Source organism: Coloeus monedula, assembly GCF_965178545.1.
Source record: "Coloeus monedula genome assembly, chromosome: 1".
Lineage (NCBI taxonomy): Eukaryota > Metazoa > Chordata > Aves > Passeriformes > Corvidae > Coloeus > Coloeus monedula.
Window position 1 is genome coordinate 103831924 of NC_138781.1, and position 13993 is coordinate 103845916.

Here is a 13993-nt window from a genome sequence, read left to right on the forward strand (position 1 = left end):
CTCTAGCACTTTCTAGTTCTGTTGCTCTATCAGTTCTAACAAAAAAAGGCCTACAGCCGCATGTTACAGGGGTCATGTGTCTCAGTTCATGGTGTTAATGTTTCTACTTACATGGCACTTGGGTTGATGGGCACAGGGTTGATGCTGGCTGGACACCAGGCACCCACCAAAGCTACTCTATCAGTCCTCACTGCAACTGGGCAGGTGAGAGAAAATATAAGAAGATTTTCATTGCTTGAGATAAGGGCTGGGAGAGATCACTCACCAAATACTTTCACAGACAAAACAGACTCAAATTAGAGATATTAATTTAATTTGTTACTAAAAGTCTGAGCACAATTATGAGAAGTAAAATAAATCTTAAAACCAGCTTTCACTCACCCTTCCCCCTTCCCAGTTCTACCTTCCCTCCTCCAGCAGTGCAGGGAGATGGGGAATGGGGGTAATGGTCAGTTCATCACAGGATTTTTCCACCACTGCTCAGGGAGAAGAGTCCTTCCCCTGCTCTAGTGTGGATTTCCTCCCATGGGAGACAATTTTCCACAAACTTCTCCAACATGAGTCCATCCCATGGGCAATTGTCCACAAACTGCTGTAGTGTGGGTCAGTCTTCCACTGGGTACAGTCGTTCAAGGACAGGCTGCTCCAGCGTGGGTCCCCAACAGGGTCACAAGCGCTACCAGGAAACCTGCTCCAGTGTGGACTCCTCTCTTCATGATTCTACAGGTCCCTTCCGGAAGCCTGTTTCCATGGGTTCACAGCCCTCTCTCAGGCATCCTCCTGTTCTGCCATGGGTCTCCTCCACAGACTGTGGGTGGATCTCTGCATCCCAGTGTTCCTCCGTGGGCTGCAGGGGCACAGCTGCTTCACCATGGACTGCACCATGGGCCAGGTTATTTCAGCTGCTATGCCTGAGACACCTCCTCCTCCTTCTTCTCCATGGACCTTGTTGTCTGCAGAGTTGTTCCTCTCCCATATTCTCACCCTGCTCTTCTCTGGCTGCAATTGAATCTGTGCAATTACTTCTTTTTCCTTCTTAAATATGTTATTGCAGAGGTGTTACCATTTCTAACTGGCCAACACTTGGCCAGTGGCACATCCATCTTGGAGCTGCCTGGCATTGGCTCTGCTGGACATGGAGGAAGCTTCTGGTAGCTTCTCACAGAAGCGTCCCTTGTAGCCCCCCAGTACCAAGACGTGGTGTAGCGGGTTCAGTTTGTAACCAGGTGGAAACACTGATTAGAGTGTAGTGGTTTTGTCCAAATACTCATTACTTACTTATTTACCTTCTGTGAGATAAGAATTAGGAAAAAGCAAAGCAGGCGCAATACTTAAAAGAATATAAAGAAGTTTATTAACAGACCTAAAAGAAAGAAAAAGTCAGACTAAACCTTCAGAACACTTCTCCTCCCCACACCTTTCTCCCTTCTACCATTGACAATGTAAAAAGACAACCCTTGAGATTTTCAGTCAGTTTACCACTTCTATAATAACCTTTTTTTCAGTTCACTTAGGGAGAGGAGTCTCTCCTGCTCTTGCCATGCAGACATCTTCACAAGAATTGCTCTCATGGCTTCAATGTCACAACAAGACAGCCGCCCAGGTTGGTTCCTGCTCACATGTGAAAGTCCCTTCCCCCGACTTACAGCTCTCCCCACAACTGCTTTTGAGGGTCCAATCTTGAGCTACTGGGGTACCATTTTAAGGATGAGCCGTTCTGAAACAAAGGTTCTCTTCACCTATATCTGGGAGCATCTTCATCTCTAGGAACAGAGGTCTTCTCCTTCCCTGGGAGCAAGAATCCTCATCACTTCCATCTCTCCCTGTTCAAACTTCTCATCAACTTACAGCTACTTCAACATTTGCTCATTTCAGCACAGGTACTTTTGCTCACAATTACAGTCATTTGCTTATTTCAGCACAGGTACTTTTGCTCCCAAATACAATTTGAATGCTTCACCCCCCCATGCTTTCTTGAAATTACAACGGGTACTCTGATGTACGCTCCATCACCATAGCTTTACAACAGAATTTCAGCTTCTAAGCATCTCCTCTTTCTCCTCCCTCAGGGTTTCAGCTCTTCCTTCTTTACTGACTTTGGTGTCTCTCTGGTGCTCTCTTAACTTGCCATCACCTTACCCTCTTCTTCTGACTCGGGAGAGGATTGACGTCTGCAGGCTTTATCTGTTCTGGAGGAATTTTACAGCACTATAAGGGTTAATCTCACCCAGCCCCACAGCTGGAGTTCACTTATCGCTGTTGGTCACATGAGCTTTCCCGGGCAGCGCCTCAAAGGAATCTTCAGCTGGGGTGGGGGGGGTGTGGAGCTGCCTGCAGGTAACAGGGCTGTGAGGGGGAAACTGTGGATGGAATAGGGCCACACAGCTCCAGGATGGCTGTGTCCCGGCCCAGCCTAGGGCAAGCAGGGCCCAGCCTGGCCCAGCTGGGCCGCACGCACCCCCCCCCAGTTACCTCTCCCAAGGCCGGAAGAAAGAGAGCTTTCCCAGGGTTTGTTCATTCTTAAATGTGGATCACAGAGGCGTGTCAAGCTCCTTAAGTGGCTTAAAAAGTTGCCAATATTCAAACTAGCCAGTTGATAGGTTCAGTCAGGTCATAGAGGAAGCTGTAAGCGCCTCTTTGCAGGAGGATCAGTTCTGTAGCTATGCTAACCCACAACATGTGGCCACACAAACTAATATCACAAAAAATACAGGACTAAGTATTGGGATCCTGTAACAGTTATTCTTCAGTCATCGTTCAGACTTGTTCTTGTAGAAGGCTTTAGCAGCATTCATTGCCCTGAGTTAAAACCCAGTTCCAACAAAATTCAACAGCCATGATGTATCTTTACTTTCAAGCACTAATGCGAGGCTTTGCTTAAGTTAAAGTACACTAAAGGCAAATGGAAAAAACAAACACATGTAGCCTAATAGTAAGCCAGGCATTGTTTAAAATTGTGCCTTCCGACTCTGCAAATATTTACTGACAAGAATGAATCTTTATCAGACAATAATTGAAATCTTGTTGCTGTTACATCTCTGTCGTGGAAGTAACTGCAATGAAGTCATATGAGTGTATTTGAATGAAATACATGGACAGTTGTTTGTCTGAGCACCCCTGTATAATTGCAGTGTTTAGGTGTCACAAATTATATATCTTCTGAACTAATAAACAATATAATTTATACTGGATTCAAAAATGCAAGAAACAAAAGCTCATACAAACTGTCAACTTCTCAAAAGTTAGGAATACAGATTGGTATACGACTAAATAAATTGTATGAAATCATGCAGCTTTCAGACTTAAAAATTTAAAGAAAAAAGGAAATTATTAAAAATATGTGAATTTCATAAACTAAGCACACCTAGCAGCATCCTTGTGCTTATCTCTCCTGATAAGTAGAAAGTTCAGCAACGGTTCATCACGTTTTGCTATGTTTAATGTGATTTATTCATTGTCATCTCCTAGGAATATGTCTTTGTGACTAAGTCGATACTATGTTCAGGTCAGAGACATGAAAAACTTCCTATATTTGAAGTATTAAACATACAAGTATTACCAGCTGCCATTGCAAAGTTGGCATGCTGATTACACTTGAGCAAGAAAAAACAATGACAATAAAGTGATTTTCTGTCTTTTAAAATATGTTTCACAACTTCAAAATGGCAATATTTACTTCTAGGAGATTGTGTTTCCTCCTTTAATATTATAATCTTCAACTGCATCTTTGTACTTCTTGATAAAGGTGGGTTTTTTTTGCAAATGTTTATTATTTTAATGTGAGAAAATTTACTCTTTTTAATATATCTCTCCATCCACCCTCTTTGTGTAGGACATATTTGCATCTTTAAAACTGCAACTTTTCTCAGAACCGAGAATTTGACATTAGAAGGTTGGTCTATTAATTTTCATGTCACTGATACAGACTTGTTTCAGCCCTCTTCCCCTGTAATTTGTATCCCTAGTGTGAACTACAGTGCCAGTAATGCAGTAGAAAGCGCTAAGTACATTTGAGCTTGTGCAGAATTCATGTTATAAAGATGATAAGACCCTCCAAGGGAATAATTGCCTCACTACAGGGAGTGCAAATTGTTTGGCAACTGGTCTTTGTGTTGTCCTTTCTTTCTTGCAACTGGTTGACATCAGTACATATTAACAGCAAAGCTGATCAGCTGCAGAGCCAACAGATTCATAGACATTCGGGTTTTTTCCTAAAGATATTTATAGCAAAAGAATTGAATAGCTCACAGAGTGCTAATGAGATATAGAGCATTTGCACTTAAGCACTCCATGTAAATTCTAATCTAGGTTTTAGGGACATGTTTAGAGTATTTCTTGACACCTCTATTATTTCAGTGAATGTTTCTCTCATAATCAACTGTATTAAAATAATGCATCAGAACAATACACTACAATCCTTGAAATATATTTGGGAAACTATAAGCAACTTATTACCAAAAAATAATAATTTATGATATAAAAACACAGAAAACAAAATTAGAGGAGAGGAGAGAAGAGGGTACAACCTGTTGGCTGTCCCTGACTGTGTTATTGATGGTATTAAAGCAATGGCAGCTCAATGACTCCTGCAATAAGATTATCTTCTGTAACCTTTTAAAGTCCTATTGTCCTACTTATAATTTGGCTTGATAAATCAACTTATGGTTTAATTGAAAATACTTATAAGCATTGTAAATAATGTGTATATGCATGTAAAAATGTGTGTGTTTAGTGACCTCTGAATATGAAGAAAATTGTACTCTTCCAAAACACATTTTTTTAAAATCTCTTCACTTCACTGAAACATATTTCATTTCTACCAAAAAAAACCTCCTGCAATTGTTTCATACTGATAGACTTCTACCAAGACATAAATTTCACTGAAAATATCTACTTTTAAGACTGTTGTCTTGCAACAAGACTGAAACTGAAATTTAAGTGAAAAATTATATGAAAGATATAATCCTCTTTGATTTTTCATTGCCTGTCATATGGGGATGTTTATGATGTGCACCCTCAAATGGGTACACAAGTCTGTAAACACAAAGTAAGTGTTATGCCACCACATGAGATGAATGGATAATATCCCACTCTACTAGCACAGTTAAATCTCAATGAAGTGCAGTTCCTTTACCCTAGCTTATGAATAGACCTCAGGAACAGAAATCTGGAATCTACCCCTTACTGTGAGCACCTACCAAAGGTGTCTCTGTGCAGAAGAAAAGAAGATTGAATCAGGGTTTAATCAACAACTGTTTTTCTGACAAGATATATTATTTTATTGCTGATTTGATAATAATTTAAGCTAGCAATTCAGGAAGTATTTTCAGCTAATGATATACTAATTCACAGGCAACTGCAGGATAGTATATGTATTAAAAGAAAGAAGAAAATTTGTGTTGATTTAATTTAACCAGACATTTGAGTACCTGAGATTTTAGTTTCCAAAAGCATGGAGTTTGAATCAACATCTAGTTTCTTCCAGTTCTCCTGCTATTGTCCAGTTATGCCCCTTACCATGAGACACCAGTACCTTCAACTTCTGTCTGCAGAAGAGCTGCTTTTGTAGATTATCTGTCTGCATTGAAACCCATAAAACCTAACCAAAACCAAAACCCAGACAGACTGGATATTGCTAGATATTGAGATGTGTAAATGATGAGTGATCTGATCATTACAGCGTTTATCACTATTTATGTGTACTGAATAAATTGTAACCAATAGCCATTGTCATTTCTCTTTAAGGAATTGCTATGCAACAGAACACAGAACTGGGAAGGAAGGAAGGAATTCGGAAGGAAGGAATTCGGAAGGAAGGAAGGAATTCGGAAGGAAGGAATTCGGAAGGAAGGAAGGAATTCGGAAGGAAGGAATTCGGAAGGAAGGAAGGAAGGAAGGAAGGAAGGAAGGAAGGAAGGAAGGAAGGAAGGAAGGAAGGAAGGAAGGAAGGAAGGAAGGAAGGAAGGAAGGAAACGGGTAAAGGAAATTAAACCAAATGTGCTGGGAGTATTTTTAGATGATCTTTTCATCATCTTTAACAGACAATCTTCAAAGGTTGGTAATCAGAGAAAACTCAAGCAACAAAGCTTAAGCCTTACAGCACATATTGAGCTACAGTTTCCTGACAACCAGATATACTTGTACGTGTAAATAATAGAGTATGGGCTCTGGGTGATCAATTCAGCACACTGAAGTCTGAAATGATAGCAGCTCAACCAGCTCTTTTCAATGCAGGCCTTTTTGTACTTTAAAAGCCATTTCCATTAGGCTGGCAGATGTGAGCAGCTTTGTTAGCTCATTATACAGTTCTGCACCAGTAGCTGATCATTTGCATAAACAAATGGCATCTAGTATGACCTTGTTCCTGTAGAGTCTCAAGATCTTATTTTTTTATTTTATTCAGTGGAGGGGTGCAGGGGTTGTTACTATGGTCTCATCCTTATTCAGTGTCACACAATTTTTTTCCCAAGGCTCTTGATATGTTATTGGTATGGGTTAGAGTTTTGTTCTTTACGAGTTTTAATAAATCTTTGCATTCAATAATATATTATTAGTGCTTTTAGAAAAACAATGCAACAACATTATTGTTAGTATTTTCCTACCATTCCAGTATTTAATTCAAACTTCTATCAAATTAAAATCTACGAAGTTGTTGATGTCTAAGTGCTTGAGTGATTGGATAGCTTTTGGATTATCCTATGAGTGCTGATAAAGCTGACAACTGTGAGTCCTTTGTGGGAAAAACAGGAAAGGAAGAAACTTTGTCATGTTGAAGAACTGTGATAAAAATTGTCAAATATGTAGAATTGATGGAGAACAATTGAACAGTTCTAGAACGCAGCTAACAGATGAGCCACCAGATACAGCACTTGGTGCGGCAGTCTCTGGATTCTGCTTTGGGAGTTTCTGGACACTCTAGATACAAGGTCAAGGATCATTGGAGTATGCCTGGAAAACTGAGCAACCTGAAAGGGTGCCAGATGCTGCTAAGTAGAGATGTGGTGGGGGGACCTACATGGGTGTGAGCCAGAGGGAGCTCCAGCACCTCCTAACAAACTCAATCAGCTGACTTCAGCCCAGGGTGACTGGAGCCTTCCTTGCATCTGGATGCTGTAATAGGGAGAGTCAAGTACTCTTTAAGCCAGTGGTCAAGTGATGCCTATGTAAGACCCAGATCCAGAGCCTAGACAGCAACCCAGGCATTTGACTATACTAGTGTATTACAAAGGGTTCTGTATATCTCTACACATGAATTCCAAGCTAGCAGATGCAAGTAAGTGCTCATAAAATTTTTTATGCTAGAATTCTCAAAGTGCTTAGCCCATGGTAAATAATCCTGCTTCTTATCTGATATACCCAATGTTAAGAGGGTACTTTGATTTTGCATGGTTCACAGTGTGCTCTGTCATGAAACATTGGAGTGAAAGCTCCTCTGGACCCAGGCCCAGAGGAACGCCAAAGCACAGGGATTGAATTAAAACCTTTGGATAAGCTGAGATACATGAAGTCACACCAAAGTGAAATAGAAATACAGATTTTTTAACTTTTAGTAGAAATATATGCTAAATGCTTTAAACATTGAAAAGATTTAGCAAACAGACCTTAAACACGGTTCTTACTGCAGAAGTGTTACGTTTTCACAGAATTTCTTTACTTTAGACAAAGCATAGATGGAACTATACTGTTGACATTTTTTAGATAGAGTGTTCACATAAACAGTAAGAGTTGATAGAAACTATATATGCAAATCTGTGTAATACCTATGTAATACTTGTGTAAGATTTACGACTTGTTAGAATTAGACCAGGATAGGTGAAGAAAAGAAAAACTAGAATCGTGTGTTAATCTTATTGGTCAATTAATGTCGCAGTGACCGCTACTGACCACGGCGTAGGCTAGCTCCAGTGGTGTGCGGCGGGAGTGGGGAGCAGCTGGAGGCACAGAGCTTTGAAACTGCTTCTCTGAAGCCTCTGCTCTACCCTGGAGAGCGAAGGTTCCAGGCACTGTAGCAGTCAGCAGTCCTCGAGGAACGGAAAGATAAAAAGTAGCAGGGAGGCTTGCCAGTGGATACAATCCAAAACTTATTGAAGGGGATCCGCGGTGAACAAGCAACAGTTGCAGGGCGACTATACCTTATAAAGGGGGGTTGAACCAGGGGAGTAACTCGACCAGGGACCAATCGGAGGATTAGGAGGGAGGGGCGCCAGAGGGGAGGACCTACACCTGGTCCAATGGTCTTGGTGGGTGGAGGGAGAGGGGTCACATGCCCCAATGGGGCGTCGCGGTTTAGGGGATTTCCAAGAGGGGAGGTATTTGAGGGGGCAGGGTCTCGGGAGATTGACAGGCACCATATAAGGGTAATTAGGGAGGGCTTTGGTAACAGGCACAGAACAGTCCAGAACTCCGGGAGGGGTTTGGGCGATTGGCCGGGAAGGAGACAGAACAAGGGAGGGGATAGCCATATTGGGAGCACCAGGGGTGCGGCTTGGATCTGGGGCAAACCAACTGGGAATCGAAGTGGGGGAGATAGGGATGAACCATTGGGGTACAAAGAACATACAAAAATACAATAAAACATTGCGGCACCACAAATTAACAAATATAATCCACACTTCTGTAAGAAAAAAAAACTAACTAGAATTAGAAGAAGAAGCTGTTTGCTACTTGCTGTTTGCCTACTGCTGCTGCTGTTGCTGCTTGGCCTTATCATGTAACCCCTTTGAACTCTGCCTTCAAGAAAGCTATGAGACTGTGAAATAAAGAACTTAGCAGGACAGCAGCCTCCTCTGCTCTTTCACCCTTGTCCGAAAAGGGAGGGTATCCCATCAAAAGCTCAACAAGCAAATATGCAAGAAGTGTTTAAGAGTTATGATTTGTTAAAAAAAAAGTCCTGTTTGAAGACATTTCTTTTGAAGTAAATCTTACATCTGTATGCTATTTTTTATACAGAGCATTACATTTTTTGGTACATTTTTTCCATTACAGGAATGACACTACATCAGTTATTCAAAGACATTTTTTTTCTATATCATACAATCTTTTATATAGCGGTCTAATTTTTTTTTTCTGCAATTCCTAAATAATGAACAAAAACAGATTAATCATTTACTTTCATCATGCTTCCAAGGAAATACAAAACTTCTGAAAGTGAAAAAAGATGTTTCCTGGATACTTCATAAGTCTTTGCAGGAAAGTGTTACATGCTTTTAGTGCTTTCACTTTAAACAAAATTTTCATAGCAAATTTGAATTGATATTGGATAATTCATTAGCTGTGAATCAATATGTATCTTACTGTAGAACTTTAAATTTCAAAATGTACAATTAATAATTTTTTCCTATGTCTTAATTTCCCATAGGATTTAGGAAAAATATGCTTGTGTTAAGAAACAGATTCACTGAGAATGTAAGTGGTGAACATAGAAAAAAAAGGAAAAATGTAGAGACATAATAAAATTGTAATTTTATGTAAGTCAGCACTGCAGAATTATAATCACATTCTGTAGGTACAGTAGCAAATAAAGAATATGGAAAAGCTTTTCAGTAAATGGATACAATCCTTACTTAAGCATTACTCGACAGTGGACTATTTTTCAAGGGTTCAGTTCTCAGAATTCAATTACTGTACACTACAGTTCATTATAAATGCAAGTCTAATGTTTAAACTTCTAAAGTCCTTGGATTGAAAAAACAGAAAAATATGATAAAAAATAATTTCTAGCTGAAGTCTATTATAGAGGTAGTCTAAGTAATATTTTTCAAACTGATTTGCATCTGAATATTGTTTTATCAGCGTTGCTACTCAGCCCAGGAACACAAAGTATTTAGGCAGTGTTTTAAATTATAAAGAACCTCTGGCTTTCTTTAGCCATGTCCTGTGCACTCTGTCTGAAACTGTTCCACTTTATTCATCTGAGAAACATTTTGAAAGTCACCCCCTGAAGAAAATGTTGTTCTTATCTGACACCAAACATCCCTTTCTTAGCTGTTAGAAAATTCATTTGCTACTTTCCACAAATTCAAGCAATTAAGAATAAAATATTATAGATGAAAACATTGATATTTTCTTAGTATATTGTTTAACTGAGTTTTTCTATTTTGTGTACCAAAGTGACCCAAACTTATCTAGCTTTCTCCAAGTTTCCTAAGTTCAAGCTGATTGCTTTCAGTATTTATTTATCTAAAGATATGCTTCCATTCTGTTTCACTACAAAAACCTATTAGTGTCAAGTCTTCTGAAAACTGCATTTCAGAAGGCTCATTTAAAAGACATAATATTGCTTATGTGAAAACCCATATTAGAATCCTATCTTTAATTTTGAATATTGCTTTTAGTAACCCAAAAGAACAAAGGCTTCAATTTTTTTTTTTCAGTTATCATACATACATACACACATATGAAAAAAAGAAAAAAAATTGTTTTTACATACAAGTAGGCATTTGTATTGGGTCTAGTTGAGATGCTATTACCCACAGCAGCCCTCAAAGTGCTGTGCTTTGCATTGGTAGCTAGAAAGGTGTTGACAATATGCCAGTTTTTTGGTTACTGCTGAGCAGCGTTGGCACAGCATCAGTGCTGTCACTCCAACATTCCCCACACAGCACTAGGCTGGGGATGGGCAAGATCTTGGGAGAGGACACAGCCAGGACAGCTGATTTAAACTCACCAAAGGCATATTCCATGCCTTATGGCATCTGCTTAGATATAAAAGCAGAGAAAAGGAGGAAGAAGAGTGGGGTGTTGCTTATAGTGTTTTCCTTCAAGAACAAGTGCTATGCCTGCTGAAGCTTAGCTTCCAAGAAATGGACAGACATTACTTGCTGATCAGAAGTACAGACCAACATTTTTTGAGGTTCTTCCTTTGCTCTACTAAAATGTCTTTGTCTTGACCTAAAAGTTAGGGGGTTTTTTCCATCTTATTTTCTCCCCCACCCCAGCTGAGAAGGGCAGTGATGGGCATGTGGCATCCAGCCAAGATCAACCCACCACATCATTTTGATAAATACACATATAATTTAAAATATTAATTTGTGATTAAACTCTAAAATTTAATGGCTGAAAAAATAGTAATTATGTAACAGCAGAACTTTTGTACTCTAGACATTGGTTTTCATTTCACCTTGTGCAGCCAGTTGTAAACTTACGGACTTATTAACCACAGAGTTAATACAAAAAATCCCCAAATGCAGTAACAGTGGAGTGGACATGTCATGACATATATATGCTTGAAAATCAGGGTCATAAATAAATCATCATAAGAGAAAAAATAAAATATTTATGCCAGTAAAGTTATTTTTTGGATTGATTATAAAGTCCATATATGTAGAAGAGTCATAGCAATCCCTGGTGAAGAATATATTTTATTCATTGATGATTACTGTCAAATGGAAATATTTTAATTTATGGTTGCCTGTGTAATTAAATTTTTTTTTCCATAGGCATCTGATGTGTTTTTGTTCTGGTTTTGTTTGGTTGTTTTGTTTTTCAACACCTCAAAAGATAATTAGGACAAATAAAATATATTACAGTAGCCTGAAAAATTAATGCTATACATTTATCATAGCCAGTGTTTAAGACCTTGAGACTTCTGAGTACAAGGCAGCAGCAAAACTGATCCACAAATTGCAAAGTAGTACTGAAAGTTTTAATCTCATGTTTTTAATTTGATCTCAACTTTATTATAGATTCATTATCTGTAAACGTACAAGTAAATCTAAGTGCTGCTCTTACACACAAGCAATGCATTCATATTTCATTTAAAGCAGTATTTCCCCACCAAACTGCTCCTTTATTAATAATGTACAGGTTCACTAACTCATCAAAGTTTGTAGTGTTATAAGCTCAATATCTTTCAGTTGTGTTGATTGAAACAACTTTATACACAAAGTGTTTTGTCTTGCTGATATATCAGCTGATCACTCCTGTTGCATTTTATATGGTGATAGGCTAAAAGAGAGCACGCTTCCAAAAAAGCCTGACAAGAGAGAGAACAGAAGTGTTGGCTTGATACATTCACTTAAGGAATAAATAAAAGAATTTGTGCATTAAAAGAAAAAAAAAAAAAGCCTTTACTTTAAAATAAGGATGTCAGTATTTAGTGATTATTCCATTACTACCATAATATTTCTGAAAAATTTATATAATTTTTAGACAGTGATAACTATCTTTAAATATATTTCCATTATATTAATTTACCCTGGGACTTTTGATAAGTGTTAAGCTCTAACCCTGTATTTGGATTTTTTTTGTTGTTAAATATATTTTACCTGAGAAAGAAGAAGGGTTTAAGAGCAGTAAGTTGTATCTACTTAGTTTTAGACACTGGCATCATAAAGCAGAAGAATTGTATCATTTTTGTGATGAGGAGATGAACTGTATGTACAAAATTATATTCTTCAGCCTTGGCATATTGAGTCTAAAACCAATTTACATTCATAGACATCTGGACAGGTAATTATTCTTCTTTACAAAAAATAATTTATTTGACTGGTCAAACCCAAGTAATTTAAAGGAAAAATTAAAAAAAAATGCACGAACAGAATACATTTGCAAAAAGCCTTTCTTTATATATGAAATTTGACACACCTTTTACCTTAAAATATCATGCTACAAACATATAAGCCTGTTTGTAATGCTAATAGTTAAAATTCCTCAGTAATAAACAAGATACTCAAGGCTTCAAATGCTCTGCACATTCACAGTCTCTCACCTTGCAGTCACAAGTACCAGTTGCAGTAAAATGAAATTGCTGTGAATTGTTGTCCTATGGGTAAGCACTTGCCATTTATTAGCACCAGTGCTGTAAAAGAGACTGTGACCCCACATTTTCATGGCAGTTGGTTTCACATGATTTACAGTACTATGGGAGAAGTTTGCTTTTATTCATGTGGAGGAGAAAAAAGGTCTGACACCTAATCAAGGTGCTTCATAAGTGCCATAACTAACAAATTTTCACCCCAGAAATTTTGTTAAGTTTAAAACGCACAGGTTGGCTCTCAACACATATGTCAGTGGCATTGACATAAGGATAAAGCCTGAAGTTCTAAACTTAGGATCTAGCTTTACTTGCTTTAGATATGATTACTGCAAACTATCAGAAAACAGAATTAAATATGTTCAGAATTAAAATGAAACCAGTAGCTTTCAGTTTAAAAATACTGCAATTGCAATGAACTATATGGACAATAGATCCCATAAGCAGAATATATTTCATTTTAAAATTTTAAATTTATTATTGATGTGCTAAACATTAAAAATCAAGAATAAAAAAAAATTAAATAGTAGTTTATTAAACCTTAAATTGTAAAATTTCTGGGAGTATGATCACATATTAGTACTGTTAAATGAGAAAAGCTAATAATATTGATTAACCTAAAATGGAGTAAGAGTTAGGCTGATACAAGACAGACTATAAGTCACTACTTGTAACACTTTGTCAGCCTAAAATATAGTAAATTAACTGTATAAAATATTCTCTCCATTTGCAGGCAATTCTATATGGGTAAATTCAGAGTGTTCTTTGAGCTATTTCTCTGAGTAAAATGGTCATTGAATTTTTCATGGGCAGGCTATGCACTATTTCTATAATAAAGAAGATGAAAATTTACAATGCCATGTTTGAGGACTCTGACACAATAGGAAAGACAGCAAGGGAACAAGGAGGAAAGATTAAGAAAAGAAAACTTTTAGAATAGGATTTTGTAGAATAAGAGGATTAGTAGCTGGAAGGGACAGATGCATTCCAAACAATAGTCTTGACACAGGTTTGTGTTATGGTACCTGCTGAATTGCCCTATCCTAACAATCACTAGTTCCATCAAACCATATTTGAAGATAATAATTCTGAACTTTTACTGTAGAAAAATCATCCAGGCACCATACTTTTCCCTGATGTCCATGTGATGAGGTAGTTCTGCAATTTTACAAATATATGATGTCCATTTGAATTTCTTTGGAAGTTTATTGGACTTCAATGGCAGAAGACCTATTTATG